Genomic DNA, 18,388 nt, shown 5'->3' with positions numbered 1-18,388 from the left:
CAAGGCATCCTGAGACGTGCGGAAGTTCAAAATGCACACGGCTACTACGGGGCACCGGAATCTTGACATGAAGTATGGCCTTTCCCCAGCGAAACAAAACTCACCAGGCCAAGTTCCTGATGTCAGGTTGCAAGAGGCACTTGGCCCTGTCCAACCAGCCACACTTGCCTCTGGTGGTGCCTTGCTTCTGACAGCTATCCTGAGATGTTCGGAATTTTAAGAAGCACCCTGCAGCTATGGTCCACCGGAAGCTGGCCAGGAACTATGGCCGTTCCCCTGAGAAACAAAACTCACCAGGCCAGGTTCCTGATGTCCGTTTGCAGGAGGCACCTGGTACTCTCAAACCAGCCACATTTGCCCCTGCTTGTACCTTGCTTCTGGGAGGCATCCTGAGATGTTCGGAATTTTAAGAGGCACCAGGCCACACTGGGCCACAGGAACCTGGTCATGAACTATGGCCTTTTCTTGGAGAAACAAAACTCACCAGGCCAGGTTCCTGATATCAGTGTGCAGGAGGCGCTTGGCACTGTTCAACCAGCCACACTTGCCTCTGCTTGTACCTTGCTTCTGGGAGATATATGGAGGCTTTGGGAATTTCAGCACATAGCCGGCCACTGTGGGAGACCAGAACCTGGCCAGGAACCATGGCCTTTCCTCAGAGAAATAAAACTAACCAAGCCAGGTTCCTGATGTCAGTTTGCAGGAGGCATATGGCACTGTCAAAGCAGCCACATTTGCCTCTGGCTGCACCTTGCTTCAGGGAGGCATCCTCAGATGTTCGGAATTTTAAAAGGCACCAGGCCACACTGGGCCACCGGAATCTGGACATGAACCATGGCCTTTTCTCTCAGAAACAAAACTCAGCAGGCCAGGTTCCTGATGTCCGTTTGCAGGAGGCACCTGGTACTCTCAAACCAGCCACACTTGCCCCTGGTGGCACCTTGCTTCAGGGAGGCATCCTGAGATGTTCGGAATTTTAAGAGGCACCCGGCCACACTGGGCCACCGGAACCTGGAGATGAACCATGGCCTTTTCTCTCAGAAAAAAAACTCAGCAGGCCAGGTTCCTGATGTCCGTTTGCAGGAGGCGCTTGGCACTGTTCAACCAGCCACACTTGCCTCTGCTTGCACCTTGCTTCTGGGAGGTATATGGAGGCTTTGGGAATTTCAGCACACAGCCGGCCACTGTGGGAGACCAAAACCTGGCCAGGAACCATGGCCTTTCTCCAGAGAAATAAAACTCACGAGGCCAGGTTCCTGATGTCAGTTTGCGGGAGGCATGTGGCACTGTCAAAGCAGCCACATTTGCCTCTGGCTGCACCTTGCTTCAGGGAGGCATCCTCAGATGTTCGGAATTTTAAAAGGCACCAGGCCACATTGGGCCACCGGAATCTGGACATGAAGTATGGCCTTACCTCAGAGAAACAAAACTCAGCAGGCCAGGTTCCTGATGTCCGTTTGCAGGAGGCGCTTGGCACTGTTCCACCAGTCACATTTGCCTCTGCTTGCACCTTGCTTCTGGGAGGTATCTGGAGACTTTGGGAATTTCAGCACACAGGCGGTCACTGTGGGCCACCGGAACCTGGACATGAACCATGGCCTTCCCTCTCAGAAACAAAACTCAGCAGGCCAGGTTCCTGATGTCCGTTTGCAGGAGGCACTTGGCACTGTCCAAGCAGCCATGGTTGCCAGTGGTGGCATCTTGCTTCCTCAAGGCATCCTCAGACATGCGGAATTTCGGCAGGCAGCTTGCCGCCCCGGACCACAGGAACCAGGATACGAACCATGGCCTTTCCCTAGAGAAACAAAACTCACCAGGCCAAGTTCCTGATGTCCGTTTGCAGGAGGCGCTTGGCACTGTTCCACCAGCCACACGTACATCTGCTTGCACCTTGCTTCTGGGAGGTGTCTGGAGGCTTTGGGAATTTCAGCACACAGCCGGCCACTGTGGGAGAGTGGAACCTGGCCAGGAACCATGGCCTTTCCCCAGAGAAATAAAACTAACCAAGCCAGGTTCCTGATGTCAGTTTGCAGGAGGCATCTCCTGCAGCTCCTGGTCCTGCAGGGCTGAGACGTTTCCCCACTGCTGGCCACAGACTGATGGAGCAGCACTGCTGAACCTGGGGGCACACAGAGGGACCAGAAGCAGCTGCTTTTGTCCACCTGAGGCTCCAAGGCCCAAACTCTGAGCAGTCATGCTTGGAAGAGTCTTGCAGGCTCCCTGTTTTCTGTGCTGCCCCACTTGTGCCTGGCCCAGCTTTGCTTGGGGCAGAGGGAGAACAAGGAGTAGCTCCCTCCCAGCCCCAGCCCAGGGACCGCTCTGGCCCTGGGGCTTGAGGCACTGTCAGCATCTGGTTCTCCAGCCACCGCTTCTGCTGGCCCTGACAGCAACACCCAAACTGGGGCTGATCCTGAGGGAGCAGGAGCAGGACATGGATCTGATCCCTGGCTCTGGGCCAGGGCTGGACAAATGACCCCACAGCAGCAGCAGCAGCAGCACATGGAGCTGACTTTCAGCACAGCCCCTGCCACTCTTCCCTCCCGTGTGCAGCGGTGTCACAGCAGCCTGAGGCACCTGGGAGCCCCCAGTGCCAGCAGGGACTTGAGATGGCAGCCCTGGGCTCCTGGAGGTTGTGCAAGGAACAAAGCTGGGGACACCCTGTCCATGGGGAGCTTCCAGATGGAAAAGGCTGCTGTGCCCAGGGCGCTCCAAGGGCAGAGAAAGGAGGGTCTCAACCACTGGATTTGTGCCAGTCCCACAGTCCTGGGCAGCAGCCGCTGAGCCCTGGAAGAACAGAGGGCACAGAAAGAGGGACAGAAACAGGCAAGGTCAGAGACTGGAGAGAGCCAGAGCCGGGAGCAGGAACAGCTGCTTCACTGCACTTTTGGAGAAAGCTCTTGGCTGGTTCAAAGTGCTGAAAGGTGTGAAGGGCAGAGAGGAGGCCACACCAAACCATGCTCCTGTTTCCACACTCTCCCTTCTCTGTGTCCCAGAAGGAATTGGATGGAGTGTGTTCTTCTCTCCAAGTTGTCTCGTTCAGCATGAGGAGCTTAGCACCAGGAGCTGAAGGAGCTGAAGCTTCAGGCCACAAGAGCTGGGCAAGAGGAGACTTTCTGAGCAAATGAATGCTGCTAACATGGACCTAGCTGAATTCAGTAGAGAGAATAATAGAATCACAGAATCCTTTCTGTAGGAAAAGACCTCTGAGCTCATCCAGTCCAGGTGGTCACCCAGCAGTGTCAAGCCCAACACTAAACCACATCCCTGCAGTGCCAAGGCCTGGACAACAGCCCTGAGTGAGGCTTGAACAGCAGGCCCTGAGCCAAAGGTGGCCTCTGGATGAACCTTGCAACCAAAGGTTATCTTTGTATTTGCTCATTAATGAAAAATGCATGGTCATTAGCACTGTGATAGATGTAGCCACTCATTAGTGAAATGTGTATTGACCTTTCTGTATTTAGAAGCCAGACAAGGCCATGAAATCTGACATCTGGCCTTGTTTAGGGGTGAAGGATCAAAGTCATCTCCCTTGGTTCCTCCTTGGGCCCTGGCCAGGCTTTGGGAGGAACCCAAGAGGAGGATGAAACCAGATGTTCCTGCACTAGAAGTGCTGTCAGTTTGTTCATTCAGCACTATCAGAGCTGGGCCCTCTCACAGCGAGGTTGGAGCCTCACCTGTGGCTGGAGGCACCTGCAGGAATTCCCTGTGTCCAGGAGTGGCTCTGCAGCCCTTGTCTGTGACAGCTTCCCCCAGCTGCTGTGTGGAGCTGGGTGATGGTAAACTCTGAGGGTAACTGGTGCTGGATCTTTCTTAATCACTGCAGGCAATCTTTGGTGGTGATGGTTGGGTGCTTTGTTGAGCTTCTCCTTTTGTAATTTCTTGCAGACATACATTATATAAATTACACAATTCCTTCATTTGGTGTCTGTGTCTTTGGTGCTGATCCTGCCCACTGGCAAAACTGACCCTGTGGGCTTCATGGTACAAAGGGGACCTTGTGACACTGCAGGGCCTCCTGTGACCAGGGGACCATGGTGACTCTGTGGGTCTCCATGGAACCAAGGGGCCATTGTGACACTGCAGGGCCTCATGGAACCATGGAGACCATTCTGACAATGTGGGAACTCATGGGGACAAGGGTCCATTATTTTCCTCTCCCTGGCACTGCCCAGTTCAACATTTCTCTGCCCCCGCCACAGCCCAGTAGAGCAGCAGAGTGAGGTCTGGCCCTGCAGCAGGAACTGGAGGCACTGGAGGTCAGGGGCAGCCACTCTAGGTCTGGAATGCTCAGCAGATGCTCAGCTCGGGCAGTTCCTGCAGCCCCAGGGCCAGCCCCGCTGCCCAGCCCAGCAGCAGAGTTGGCCCCGGGGCCCCTCAGGCAGCTCCTGCTGGCCCAGGGACAGGGCAGCCTCTTTCCAGGGCTCCTCTGCACACCCACGGGCTCCTGCTCTGCTCCTGGCCCATGCCAGCTGCCCCCAGAGCCCTTCCCAGGGGAACACATCTGTGCTGGCCCGAGCAGCCATTGCTGCAGCCCCTGTCCTGCTGCCCAGAGCCCCGGGCTGGGGCTGCTGCTCTGTAGAGCACGGGGGCTGTGCTGCCCGGGGCCCTGGGCTGCCTCTGCTGGGCTCTGCTGCTCAGCCTGGCACACAGAGGCAGCTGATGGTGCTCCCAGCACTGACTCCCTCCCACACAGGCTCTGCAGGGCCATGGAGTGGGCTCAGAGGTGCCTGCCTTGTTCCAGGGTTGCCAGAGAGGCTTGGGACTGCCCTGGATCCTCCTGGGGAAGTTCCCTGAGGGTCAGAGGAGTCAGTGCCCAGACTCCTTTCCCTGGGCCTGCTGTGTCCCCCGGCTGCATAGCTCTCCTGACTCACACCAGACATTCAGTCCTTGATCTGGGGTGACCCCACCCTGGTCAGGCCTGTGCCCAGTGAGCTCCACTCCCTGCTGGTCCCTGGCACACACTGTCCCTGCAGGTCCCCTGTGTTCTCCTGGCAGCTCCCAAGGCCTTCCAGACAAACATTCCCCAGCCATCAGCCCTGGCACAAGCTGCAGAGCCCCAGGAAGGTTCAGCACAGACCAGTCAGCATCGGATGGGCACTGACCACCAAAAAGCAAAACCTGACCTAGACTTGAGTACCCTGAAGGCCATGGTGAGACCCCTATTTCATCCCACTTAGCTCTGGGAGAACAAGGAACACAAGGAGTCTCTTGAGAGTCCTGAAAGTGACTGTGGAGAGGAACAAAGCCTTCCTGCTCTGTGCTCAGGAGATGCCCTTTGCTGGTGGAGCTGCTGTGCTGGAGCCCAGCTGTGTCTCAGCAGTCCCATGGCCTGTCCCTGCCTGAGGTCACAGCACAGACATGTAGCAGGACAGTAACCAAGCTACCAGGAGCTTTTTATGAAGAAATGCTATAATGTTTTTTATAAAAATCATTATAAAACTAGAAAACTAATAAGGTCCCTCCCAATGAAAAATGGACAAATAGGGAAAAAACAGCTGAGATTGTAAAAAGTTACATTCTGAAGGTTCTGAGCAGAAAAAAGAGAGTTTATTGTTTCTGAAAAGATACAATCACCACTTTCCTCAAGGCATCCTTGAGCTCCTGGTTCCTCAGGCGGTAGATAAGGTTGTTCAGTGCTGGAATCACTACTCAGTACAGAACAGAGACTGACAGATCCAGGGATGGAGAAGAAACAGAGGGGAGCTTCAGGTATGCAAATGTAGCAGTACTGATAAACAGAGAGACCACAGCCAAGTGAGGGAGGCAGGTGGAAAAGGCTTTGTGCCGTCCCTGCTCAGAGAGGATCCTCAGCACGGCCCTGAAGATCTGCACATAGGAGAAAACAATGAACACAAAACATTCCAAGTCCTAAACAGATGGAAAACACAAGATGCCCAAGTTCCCTGAGGTAGAACTATGAGCAGGAGAGCTTGAGGATCTGGGGGATTTCACAGAAGAATTGTCCCAGGGCATTGCCATGGCACAGGGGCAGGGAAAATGTATTGGCTGTGAGTAGCAGAGCATTGAGAAAGCCACAGGCCCAGGCAGCTGCTGCCATGTGGGCACAAGCTCTGCTGCCCAGGAGGGTCCCATAGTGCCAAGATTTGCAGATGGACATGTAGCGGTCATAGCACATGATGGTCAGGAGGGAAAACTCTGTTGCTGTGCAGAAAACAAAAACAAAAAGAGCTGTGCAGCACATCCTGCATAGGAGATGGTCCTGGTGTCCCAGAAAGAATTGTGCATGGCTTTGGGGACAGTGGTGCAGATGGAACCCAGGTCGCTGAGGGCCAGGTTGAGCAGGAAGAAGAACATGGGCGTGTGCAGGTGCTGGCCGCAGGCTACGGCGCTGATGATGAGGCCGTTGCCCAGGAGAGCAGTCAGGCAGATGCCCAGCAAGAGGCAGAAGTGCAGGAGCTGCAGCTGCTGTGTGTCTGCCAATGCCAGCGGGAAGAAGTACCTGATGGAGCTGCTGTTGGACATTTGCTGTGGCTGCGCATGGGGACCTGTTCATGGAGAAAAGGACAGTGAAGAGGACAGTTAGGGGAGAGACCTGTAACCAAAATCAAAGCCATTTCCCATACCCCCTCCTCTGGAACACACATGGACATGCTTTTGTGTTTGAGTTCTGAGATTTTCTTTTTAAGTTTCCTCCATGTCTCCCTGGGTATTCTTGGATACCAGAAACCCTCAGCATTTCTGCTGCCCTCTGGTAGAACAGTTCCCTGAGGCAAGATTAAGAGTGGAGACTGAGGGAAGATGATCTGTCACTTCATTCTGATTGGATTTTCTCTGAGCTTTCACTTGTCTCAAATGAAGAATGTTGACACTCCTGAGTTTCTCTTAAAAACCCCCAGGTACTGCAGGGAGCAGATGGATCCACCATAGCCTAGCTCCACATTTGTAGCCAAGGACTCACGTTGCTCATTTCATCAACCCAACAGCATTTTCAGTGTCAGAACACCTCTGCCTTTCCCCATGAATCTTATAACTCAGGGATGCTCCAGGACAGGTTTGCACCCTGGATTGAAGCTCCCAGCTTGGACTGAAATCTCACAGGGACTTCCAGGTGTCCTTATGATGGCATTGGATTTAGGGAGATGCAGCTCCTTCCCTGGCTGCACTGACAGCATTGCCCAGAGCCTGGCGCTGGGGACAGCATCACCCTGAGCCAGCTGTGCCCCCTCCCAGAGCCCCCAGGGCCGGGCAGCTGCTCCCAGCCCTGTGCTCTGCAGAGAGAACTGGGTCCAGGGCCGCAGAGCTGCCCCACGGCTCTGCTGCAGCTCTGCCTGCACAGGAGGGGCTTCACACCTTGGAGCCCCAGCCCTGAGGGCAGAGGCTTGGCTGGGGGACAGGAGGGAGGGGGCTTATTCAGAGGGAGGGGCTGCTGTGGGCATTTCTAAACTCTCCATGCCACAACATTTCTGTGTTTGTTTTCTCTCTTTCCCCAATCTTCTTTCTGCTTCCTGGAGATTTTCCTCCTGCAGGTGTTTCCCTGTGCCTGATCTCTCCCTGCCAGCACTCACAGACCCCAAATCTCTGTGCACTCTCCTTGGCCCGACAGAACCCTGCCTGTTTGCAGGGCACTGGCTGGGGCAGGTTTGCAGCTTGGAGAAAGGACAGCTCAGACTGAGCCTGATGGGTCCAGCAAAGGTGATGCTGCTTCTGTCCATGGGCAGAGTGGCTGAAAGCACATTAGGGATCTCCTAGTGATCACTAAAAGTAACAGTTCAGATGTCTCAGGCACTTGTGAAGAGCCATAATCAACCTTTACTATTTATCTCCCCCTCCCTGCCATTCTCCAATAGTAGAAAACTGAACACAAAGTCTAAGGTAATTTCCTCATTTTTAACAAAATCCTTGTCTTGGAAATATCCTATGACTGATATACCCCTCAGCATGTGAAACCTTCACGAGCACTTCGCTTCCCCTGCACCAGAAATACTCAGAGTTGTACTCAGAGTCTGTAGGCATTGGGATGTTCCAGCTTTAGAAGATCACTCCAGGACCTGTAGCTGCATTGTCCTGCAGCCAGAGGTTCCTTTGCCAAGGGCTGTCAGTGATTCTCCCCCAGGCACTTCTCAGCTCCTTCCCAGCCCTGACTGACTGAAGCTCTCTGTGCCTCTGTGCTGTGCCTGGGGTGGCTGCAGGCAGTGCCCCAGCCCTGCTGGGCTGGCAGAAGAGCTGCTCATCAAGAGAAATGTGCTTTTGAAGCTCTTCTTGGTTACCAGGAGCTGCCTCTGTGCAGGAGCCTGGCCCAGCTCAGCAGCACAGACACAGCACAAGGGCTTTAATGACCCTCTGGGGCTTTGTGCTGAGGCCCTGAACATCAGTCCCTGAGAGGGAGCTGAAGAAACCTCGCAAGAACTCCAAGTCAGAATCCAACTCCAAAGTTTCTTTGACTTTTAAAGGGTCTCACTGAGAGATGCAGCCGTGCGTGTCCGAAAGCCCCTTTTCAGGGCGGCCTTGCTGAGCCCAATGGCACCTGAGCTGCAGTGGTGAGGGCACTCTCTCCACTTCGGTGTGACGGAGAGTGCACACTTTCTAGGACCCTTGGCTAGCTACAGCAGAAGCGAGGAAAAACGTGGACTCTGTCTTCTGGGATAACCGGGTTTGTTGAGGAGCAGGGAGATGGAAAGTTGAGGGGAGCCAGAAGGCAGAGACACGGTTAACAGGGTGACAGCAACTTATAAAGGGAGGTGGGTACAAAGGTGGAACCTGGTCTCTAACCAATAGAGGACCAGGGGGTAGTGGGTAAAGGGATACAGACAACTTAACTCATCCAATCCGGGGTATCTTGGGGAGGGGCCTCGGCCCCTGAACCAATCACTCAATGCCCTAGAGAGAAGCTTCTCGACGAAAGGGTCGGGTCACCGAGTGATGGGCAGGGCACCGAGGAGGGATAGAACAAAGGATATAGTGGTTGCTGGGGCAACTGGGGAGGAGATAGGGAAACGGAGAGGGGCTCAAGGGAGGAGGCAACTGGGCAGAACCACTCTTAACGTAAGGGGAGAATGGAACATACCAACTTACAAAGCATAACTTAATTCAACTGCAACTGATTAGGAACACAACTCAACAGAGGGACATGACTGAGAAAGTGTCCCCAGGCCCCAGCCAGAGCAAGGAACTGGAGGCAGTGATGGCAGGTGGGGACAAAGAGAAGCCAAACCTTGGTGCCCTGGGGCACAGCAGCAGGGTCTGTGCCACCAAGACCTGGGAGGAAACACCTTGTCCTGAGGCCCTGGGGCCTCCTGGCACAGCCCCAGCCAGGCTGGGCACTGTCAGCCCCTTGTCCTGCCCTCAGCATCCCCCCATAGCCCACATCCCAGTGGCCTCAAGGATCTACTGGAAGGAGTCCCTGGGGCCTTGCTCAGGAATGGCCCTGGGGGGGGCTCCTTACTGCTCCCAGGAAGTGCAAGTTTTCAAAGGACTTTGTGTTTTACTTTTGCCTTGGAGTCTCTGAGAGGTTTGTGCAATCATGGTCTCCAATTATCTGCTGTAATCGGTCCCTAGAGAGGCTTTGTTAGTAACAACACTCATTGGGCTCATTATTGCTTCAAGGTACTTCAGTTATTTTAAGTTACTTGGTGATTCTGTATCTGTATTCTGTGTTTCTGTCTGTATCTTTTAATACAGACTCTATGAGAGGTTTGTGCAATCATGGCCCCAATTATCTGTGTTAATTAGTCCCTTGAGAGCTTTGTACTGACACTCAGTTTGGCTCATTAATGCTTTGAGATACTCAAGGTGTTCAATTTACTTTGGATTTTTCATTCCACAGTGTCTCTGAGAGGTTTTTGTGCCATCCTGGCCTCCAATTCTCTCCTCCAAGGAGTCCATGAGAAGCCTGTGTTGGGGATGGACCTCAGTGGGATCTATTAATGCTTTGAGACACTTTGGGTGTTTCCTCTGACTTGGACTCCTGGAAAGTTTTGTGCAATCTCCTCTCAGGGCCTGAGGTTCAAGGGCTCAGCTCCAAATGCACCATAGGGCTCATTAGGATCAAACAAGTCCTAACAAACCATGGTGCTGCCCTGATTTCCCTCTGGTATTGAGCAGTTCATTTGGAAGGTTTCCTGCTGGAGAAATATTTCAAAGGCTTTCTAGGAAATATATGTTCCTATTTTAAAGGGTGTATTTTATTACTTTTCTTATTACACAAGAGGTGATTGCAGCATTCTATGATGGATACTGACCCAGGGACGCTTTTGAGGAGTTCTGGCCTGGTCAGAGAAGCTGTGCCTTGAGGATGGACCAGTGTGGATGACCTTGATCCACATTCCCCAGCCCCATCCTTGTCTCTCCTCACTCACCTGGGACCTGATTTGCTTGGAGAACTGGCTGAACCCAACCAAAGAGGGATTTTGCCTTTTTAATTTTTTGAAGCAATCTAAATCTCCTGAGGCCCCCATTGAAAACACCCTCCTCAAGTGTGTGCCAAGCCCAAGGTGCCAGCAAGACCACTGCAGACCTGCCCTGGGTCGGCTGTGAGGATGGATCATCATCCCAGCCTGCACTGGGCCATTGAAAGGGGCTGTTGCCATGGACACTGCACTGACCCCACTGCTGCGTTTGGGTGCCATGGCAACCCTCATCAGTTCAAGTTTCCTTGGAAACCACCCCAAGGAGCCATTTCTGCAGCCAGATTCCATGGCCACTTGCGTGCAGAGCTGTTGCTGTCCTTGGCTGCCACAGCAACCCTCAGGACAAAGCAGTGCCAGGGCTGTTCCAGGTAGAATTGCAGTGACACTCATTGGTGCCACCAGGTGCCATGGCAACGGCCACAGGGACCCATTCCTTAGTTTGGTGCCACAGCAACCAAGGCCTGGACCTGTTGTGATGGTTGGTTGCCATGGAAACCTGCCCTGGCAGGCTGGTGTCACTTCCCAGGGCCAGAGGGGATCCCTGGCTGGGGGCTTGTGCCATGGCCACCTGCCCTGTGCCGCGCTGGCCACTCAGGCACCAGGAACCAGCAGCAAAAGGCACTGCCAGGGCCAAAGGCCAGGTCAGCCAGACAGAAAGGGGCAGTGCTGGCACTGTTTCCATGGCAACCCTCACTGGGGGGTGACACCTGGGTCACCTGTCCTGGCAGTTGCCATGGAAAGCCCTGGCAGGGACTGAGGGCACAGACATTGGCACTGACACTGCTGGGCCAGGTGCTGAGCACAGGGCTGAGCATGCAGAGATGGTTTTGTTCTTGCTGAGCTCACACTGAGCCAAGGCCTGTCCTCCAGCCATGCTAGGGAGGGGCTGTGAGGGAGGTTGGGAGGGGACACAGCCAGGACAGGTGACCCCAACTGACCCCAGGGATATACCAGACCATAGGACATCATGCACAGTGTATGAAGTGAGGGGAGCAAAGAGGAAGGGGGATATTTGGAGTGATGGCTTTTGTCTCCCCATCCTCCCCAGGGAGGATGGGGCCCTGTTTTGCCAGTGGGCAGGGTTAACACCAAAGACACAGACACCAACTTAAGAAACAGTGTAATTTAGATAATGCAAATTTGCAAAAAATTACAAAAGTATAAGATAGACAAAACAAATAATAATTCAAAATAATTGCAAAAGAGAAGATGTTGGTATGATTATCCCACAACTCTCCATTTCTGGCTGCAGGCTCTGGAGATCCTTTCTCTGTCTTCACTCAGGGTTGCATTCCCTAACAAGCCCTAGTACCAAATCCTGGTTTCCAAGGCTGGAACAGTGTCTCAAGTTTAGCTGGGTGTATATTCAATTACCATCTGTTAAAGGTGGAGCAGTTATCATCTGTTAATTGGGCAGTTTACTTTATCTCTTCCACAACCAATTCTCACTCTAGGGAGATATCGTCTGTTATTGGGCCATTGAGTGTCACTGCATGACTGATAAAAATTACACCATCCCATCATGAGAAGCTCTGCCCAGAGGGAGGAGCCAAGCATTCCTATCTGGATATAATCTGAGGCTTGAAACACAATAGCCAGCCTTCTCCCACAGGATTCCCAGATGAGCAGCTTTCTTCTCCACTAGATCCCAGAGGAAGACCAGGCCCACCTACACCACCACTGGACCTTCAGAGGAAAACTCCACCCTTCTACAAAATCACTGCTTCAACAGAACCACATCTGTCACTGCAGGAGCACTGCAGCCACCATTTAATGGGATTGCTACCACCACCCTGACCCACTGGGTGTCAGGTTGTAGTCTGACTCTGTAAGTAGTTTTTTAGTACTATGGCATTTTTATTTTTAATTTTTCTACTAAAAAACAGTTATTCCTATTCTTGTATCTTTTGCCTGGGAGCCCCTAATTTTGAAAATTGTAATTCAGAGGGAGGGGCTTTACATTTTCCATTTCAAGGGAGGCTCCGGCCTTCCTTAGCAGACAGCTGTCTTTTCAAACTGAGATGATGCCCTGGGACACCCAGGAAGGTGAGGAGGAAGTCACTGCCCCTTTCCCCCTCTCTCCTGCTCCATCTCCCAGCCCAGCATGGCCCCTGGCTGCAGGACAACCCCACTGCCAATATCGTCCTGCCAGGGAAGCCCTGGAGGGATCTACTTCCCTTTCCCTCTGGCATGGAGGCAAATCCCATCCTCTCCTTGTCCTTCCTCCCCCAGACAAGGAACTGAGAATGGAGACGATGGAGGACAAATCCCCATGTCAGAACCCCATGGAAGAGGCCGTTTTGAGTGGCTCCATGGTGCAGGAATCCAACAGGGAGGAAAAATCTCTGAAATCCAACATGTGGAGGGGCTGCAAACCCCGCCCAGGGTGCTCTGAGGAGGAAAGCCCCACCCTGTGCCAGGAAGGTGGAGAGAGCTTCAGCCAGAGCTTGGAGCTGGTTGTCCCTGAATAGCTTCATGATGAGAAGCCCCACAAGTGCTTGGAGTGTGGGAAGAGATTCAGGTGAAGCAATACCCTGATCAGCCACCAGATAATCCACACTGGGGAATGGCCCTACGAGTGTCCCCAGTGTGGAAAGAGCTTCTCCAGCAGCTCTTACTTGACGCAACAGCAACGGAGGCACCAATAAGGAAAGTTCTGTGAGTGTCCTAACTGCAGGAAGAACTTCATGCATTGTAGGTCCTCCCATGGGGAGGACCCATGTTGGTCAGAGCCCACACTCACTGTGATCCATGTTGGGAAGACACCTGGCTGGTTCTCCTTTTGGTATAGCTGTCATTTGCTTCTGATCTGTCTTCATCCCTTAAAACTGCCTGAAATAGGACTAAAAATAAAGAAATTGATCAGAGATGTCTAAAGTCTCGCCATTTCACAGCTATTTGAGGTGCAATTTTATGGTTTGGGGACATATTTTGGAAGATTTGTGGGTTCTTGGGGGATTTTGGGCAGTGTTCTCCATCTCTTTGCATTCAAAAGTCAAGGTGGATTGATCTGTCACCTCAAAACTACTCAGTCCCACTGAAAACAACTCTTTCTTACCCCAAAAGGGCTCAATCCCATCTCAAAATGGCTTGTTCCAACCTCAAAAAAAAATGCAGTCCCATGTCAAGACTATTTGATTCCACAGCCTCCAGGATGAGATGGGGTTGGAAGGAGACTGGGAGAAGTGGCATCCAAATTTGGAGAAGTGGGATTGGGATTGTGTGGGGGTGGGTGTGTGGGATGTATTTTAAGAGTAAATAAAACTTTCAGAATTATTGATTTCTGTCCCATTCATTTTCTATCAGTTCCATTTTGTTTTTCAGGGTGCCACATTCTCAGCTGATTGTGTTTGTGCCCTCCTTTCTTTCCTGCCTCTCTTTGCCTGCTCTGTTTCTCTCTCAGTGTCTCTCTTGACCCAGGGCAGTTCCCACCAAAGACTCTCCCCTGATTTAATTCCCAATCCATGAGCTACAACAACCATGGGTAAAGTTATGAAGGCTGGCAGTGAAATGTCACTGTAAGATCTTGCTTCACTTGGCTTTTGGCTCCTTGTTGAGAGCTTTGCCTTCAAGGGCAGAACGTCTTTTCCTGTCTGGGAACTGGAATTACAGCCCCAGGGAGTGTGTGCCATGGATCCCAGGGGGGCATTCCCGAGGCTCCCAGGGTGTTGCTCCTGCCGTGTCTCCCAAGGAACTGTGCAGGGCCAGGGGACAAGGTCCAGCAGCTGTGTTTGTTCTGCAGTGCCAAAACGGCCCCTGGTTCCATGAGTTTCCATACTGCCAACAGCAGTTCCTTGGATCCCATGATGCCCTGCTGTGTCACAATGGATATTTAGTGTCATGAAGTTCTTCAGTGTCACAATGGCCTACCTCACTCTATGAGCTTCCTCAGTGTCAAAATGAACTCCTTGGATCCACAGTGTTACAATGGACCACTGGATCCACATGGCCCTGCTATGTCACCATGGCCCCTTGGTTCCATGGGACCCCAGTGTAACAATTCACTCCTTGCTTCCATGTTGCCCACTCAGTGTCAAAATGGCCCCTTTGTTCCATGAGGAACACAAAGTCTTGTAGAAACATTGAGCAAATCCTGCTCAACACACTTGGGAACATCTCTGCATTCCAAAGAGAGGTTAAAAGTGAGGATGGCACCAGCAGCTTCCATCTGCAACAGAGATCCAGGGAAAGGACAGGGACAGAGAATTATGCTGCAAGACTCGGAATTCTGTTTCCAGAGATCATTTCTGGTCACACTATCCCTTGTAGAAAGGTGACACCATTCCAGGCAGCCAGTACTGAGCAGGTGGTTCCTGAGTGGGGTTTGATGTTGAGGAAACCTCAGGCTTTTCCATTGTTTCCTTCCCAACAGGAAAACTTCTCCTGGGCCTGTGTGCAGGCAGAGCCCTGAGGAGAGCAGGTGGGACACGATGTAGGGGGCTGGGACATGGAGCTGCAGATCTCAGGAGACAAGGTTCTGCTGCAGGGCACAGGGATGTCAGTCCCAGGTGGGTGATGTCAGACACAGTGAGGCTGGAGGTGAGGAGCAGCTTGTTCAAACGGGGTCAGCCCTCAATGGGCTCATCCTTCTCCATGCACAGACCTCCAAAGGAGACATTCAGCATCACAATCAGCTACGGAATGCTTCTCTCATCTCTTCTCTGAACTGGAAAAACAAAACAAAACAAAACAAAAAAAAACCAACCAAACATACTCACTTGATTAAAGAAAAAAAAAATCATGAGGCACTTTGAAATCTTCCTCCTTAAAGGAACTCCAAACTGACTCCAATCAGCTGCACAAGCCCTGGAGACTTGAAGACCATGAAGGAAGAAAAAGTGCCCCCAAGGTCTTTCTGTATTTTGATGATCCCCACAGTAGATTTGGGGTTGAGTCCAGAACCTTCAGGCATTGAGAGAAGGTTGAAGAAGCTGCTCAAGGAATCAGGAGCAAAACTCCAAGTCCCTTGGAGCACCTCGGCCCCACTGAGGGCAGGGACTGCCAAAGGCTCCCCAGGAACTGGTGAGAGCAGATCCTTGAGGCCATTATAACAGAGAGCCAAAGACTCTGAGCAGGGAACTGCAATGCTGAGCAAGGCCTGGGCTGTTTGGGGGAAGCAGAAAGGCCAAGCCCTGAGCCCAGCCTGGGCCAGCAGGGCCTGTCCCTCACGGATGGCTTGGGGCTGTTTGTGGGGCAGTGGGATGTGAGGGGCAGGAAGGACAAATGTCATAAACCTGTGTGACATTCCAGATCCTCAAGGAACCAAGGGGCCAGTGTGACACTGTGGGAAGTTGTGGAACCAAGGGGATTGTCATGGCACTGTTGGGACCCATGGAACCAAGGGGCCAATGTGACACTCTGGGGTCTCATGGAAACAAGAGGCCATTGTGAGCCTGCAGGGCTGTAACACCCCCAGAACACTGAAATGCTGGGGGGAACCAAAGGTTCCTTCCCTTGAGTTTGGTGCACAGAAGAAACACCAACCAGATATTCTCAACATAGGCAGATGCAAAGAATATTCTTGGTAGGAAGGGACTCACAAGGTCATCAAGTCCAGCTCTTAAGTGAATGGCCCACACAGGGATTGAACCCACAGCCTTAGTGATATCAGCACCATGCTCTAACCAACTGAGTTAAGAGGTCAAAATGACACAAAATTTACTGGCAAAATATAGACAATCAAGGAACTTTGGCAAAGGGTTTAATACAACATCCACTTCAACACAAAACTCTTAGCATTGACTTCATTAACTCAGCCCATTTAACCTAAAAACCTTTAAGCCTTAAGATGTTAAGTTACCCAAAAATGTTCCAGGTAAGTAGAAGAAATAGAGAACAACAGAAAGACACAAGATCTAAACAAAGACATGCACATAGGTACCAACTGCTCAGGTTCCAGCGTCGCTAAGAGAGGAACTCCAGGAGAAGGCAGGATCCAGACCATGGGCTGGCCTCATGGTCTGGCTTGTATCACCCTGGGCCTTCATGGGCCCACCCCTGGGGTGGGACTGCCAGTTGCTTGCCCAATCAGAGTCAAGCTGATAGTGTGTGATTGATTGACAGCAAATCAGAGCTGGGTTAGCACTGCCTGCTGTGTGATTGATTGATTTATTGACATCTCAGCCAATCAGACCTGGGTTAGCACCGCTCCTGCTGTGTGATTGACAGCTCTGCCAGGGCTGGGGGCAGGGCTCCGACCCACCACAAACCAAGGCCTGACCTGGCCCCACACGGGCATTCCGAGCATCCCAAGGTGTCTCAGGACATCGATCTCATCCAGCCTCTGACAGTGACCATGGTGATACTATGGAACCTCATAGAACTATGGGTCAGTTGGAACAATGAGGGTCCAAGGACACCATGGTGACACTACAGAACCTCATGGAACCAAGGGGCCATGGTGACACTGTGGTGCCTCGTGGAATCAAGGAGACTATTGTGAAACCTGGGGGCCCCAAGGAGCCAAGGGTCCATAGTGACCTTGTGGAGCCCATAGTGTCACGGAGGAGCCATTGTGACACAGCGAGGGCACATGGAGCCGAGGGGCCATGGTGACACATCAGGACTTTGTGGAACCATTAAGCCATTGTGACATTGCAAGGTCTCATGGAAGCACCGGGCCATTGTGACACTGCAGAAGCAAGGGAGCTTTGTAACACTCCAGGGCCTGATGGAACCAAGGAGACCTTTATGACACTGTGGGGTTCCACAAAACCAAGGGAACATGGAACTGTTCTGTCTGGCTGGGCCTCCTGGGGGCTGTCTGACTGGTCCAGCTGACCTTGGCATGTTGAGGGCTGCTTCTCATCTGTGCCTGAAGCACTGGGGCTCTGGGATTTATTTCCTCTGGGAGAGAACTGTGCTTCTCCTCCAGAGGCCCACTGCCAAAATTGGGATTCCTCCTCCAAATTTCCTTATATGCAAATATTGTTCCCAGATGAAATCTGCCAGGACAGACAGGTCTGGTTGCCTTGGCCACCTGGGTGCCTTGTCTCATCTGCCTTTGAAACACTGGGACCATGTGCTTTTCTTTCTTGGCCATACTCAACCAGGCGTCTCTGGCCAAAACTGGGGAATCTGCCTCCAGAATTCCCTATATACAAGGATAGCTTGCAGATAAAAGCTGCCAGGACTGATAAGTCTGACTGGCCTTGACTTCCTGAGGGTTGACACTCATCTGCCTTTGAAACAATGGGGCTCTGTGCTTTCCTTCCTAATAAAAAGAACTCTTCTTCCTGTCTAGGTGCCCACAGCCAAAACTGAGATTCCACCTCCAAAATGCCCTATGTCCAAGGATAGCCCCTAGACGAAGAGTGCAAGGAGAGACAGGTGTGGCTGGCTTGACCTAAGGGTGGCCACCTCTCATCTCCTTCCAGAACACTTGGACTTTGTGCTTTTCTTTCCTATTGGAAAAAAACCACATCCATCTTGACCAGGTGCACATGGCCAAAATTGCGATTCCACCTCCAAAACTCCATACAGCCAAGAATTGCTCCCCAGTGAAAGCAGCCAGGACAGACAGGTCTGGCTGCCCTTGGCCTCTTGGGGGCTGCCTCTCATCTGCTTTCAAAACACTGGGGCTCTGGGTTTTCCTTCCAGTGGAAAAGAACTGTCCTTCTTCTCAAGGTGTCCACTGTCAAAATTGAGATTCCTCCTCCCAAATTCCATATATCCAAGGATTCCTCCATGACAAAAGCTTCCAAGACAGAGAGGTCTGGCTGGCATAGGCCTCCAATGGCCACCTTTCATCTGTGTCTCAAACACTGGTGTTCTGTGCTTTCCTTCCTATGAAAATAACCATCTTCTCCTCTGCATGTCCATGTCTGAAATTGGGATTCCACCTCTGAAATTTTGTATATCCTAGGGTTGCTCCCAGGCAAAATCTGCCAGTACCATCAAGTCTGTCTGGCCTTGGTCCCTGGTGACTGCCCCTGAAACACTGGGGCTCAGATCTTTCCTTCCCATGGAGATCATTGGGACACTGTGGGGACCTCATGAAACCAAGGGACCAGCCCCAGGCC

General features: G+C 52.2%; 3 long non-coding RNA genes across 4 annotated transcripts; 1 reads left to right on the top strand and 2 right to left on the bottom strand.

Moving 5' to 3' along the window:
- Window positions 1-5,371: 5,371 nt before the first annotated feature.
- On the bottom strand, window positions 5,372-10,886 carry LOC135278257 (uncharacterized). The gene is made up of 3 exons (XR_010345800.1): window positions 10,317-10,886; window positions 6,461-6,506; window positions 5,372-5,826 (listed from the first exon to the last, which is right to left on the bottom strand). It is a non-coding gene; the product is annotated as an uncharacterized LOC135278257 (long non-coding RNA).
- Window positions 9,334-13,229, top strand: LOC135278256 (uncharacterized). Its single transcript, XR_010345799.1, has 3 exons — window positions 9,334-10,735; window positions 11,822-12,195; window positions 12,600-13,229. It is a non-coding gene; the product is annotated as an uncharacterized LOC135278256 (long non-coding RNA).
- Window positions 11,471-18,240, bottom strand: LOC135278254 (uncharacterized). 2 transcript variants are annotated; one of them, XR_010345795.1, is made up of 3 exons: window positions 16,249-18,217; window positions 14,238-15,033; window positions 11,471-13,210 (listed from the first exon to the last, which is right to left on the bottom strand). It is a non-coding gene; the product is annotated as an uncharacterized LOC135278254 (long non-coding RNA). The 2 variants fall into 2 exon arrangements; XR_010345794.1 differs by having other exon boundaries at window positions 14,238-18,240.
- Window positions 18,241-18,388: the final 148 nt, after the last annotated feature.

The sequence above is a fragment of the Passer domesticus genome, chromosome 11, assembly GCF_036417665.1.
Source record: "Passer domesticus isolate bPasDom1 chromosome 11, bPasDom1.hap1, whole genome shotgun sequence".
NCBI classification, from domain to species: Eukaryota; Metazoa; Chordata; class Aves; order Passeriformes; family Passeridae; genus Passer; species Passer domesticus.
This window is presented reverse-complemented; position numbering and strand designations above follow the sequence as displayed.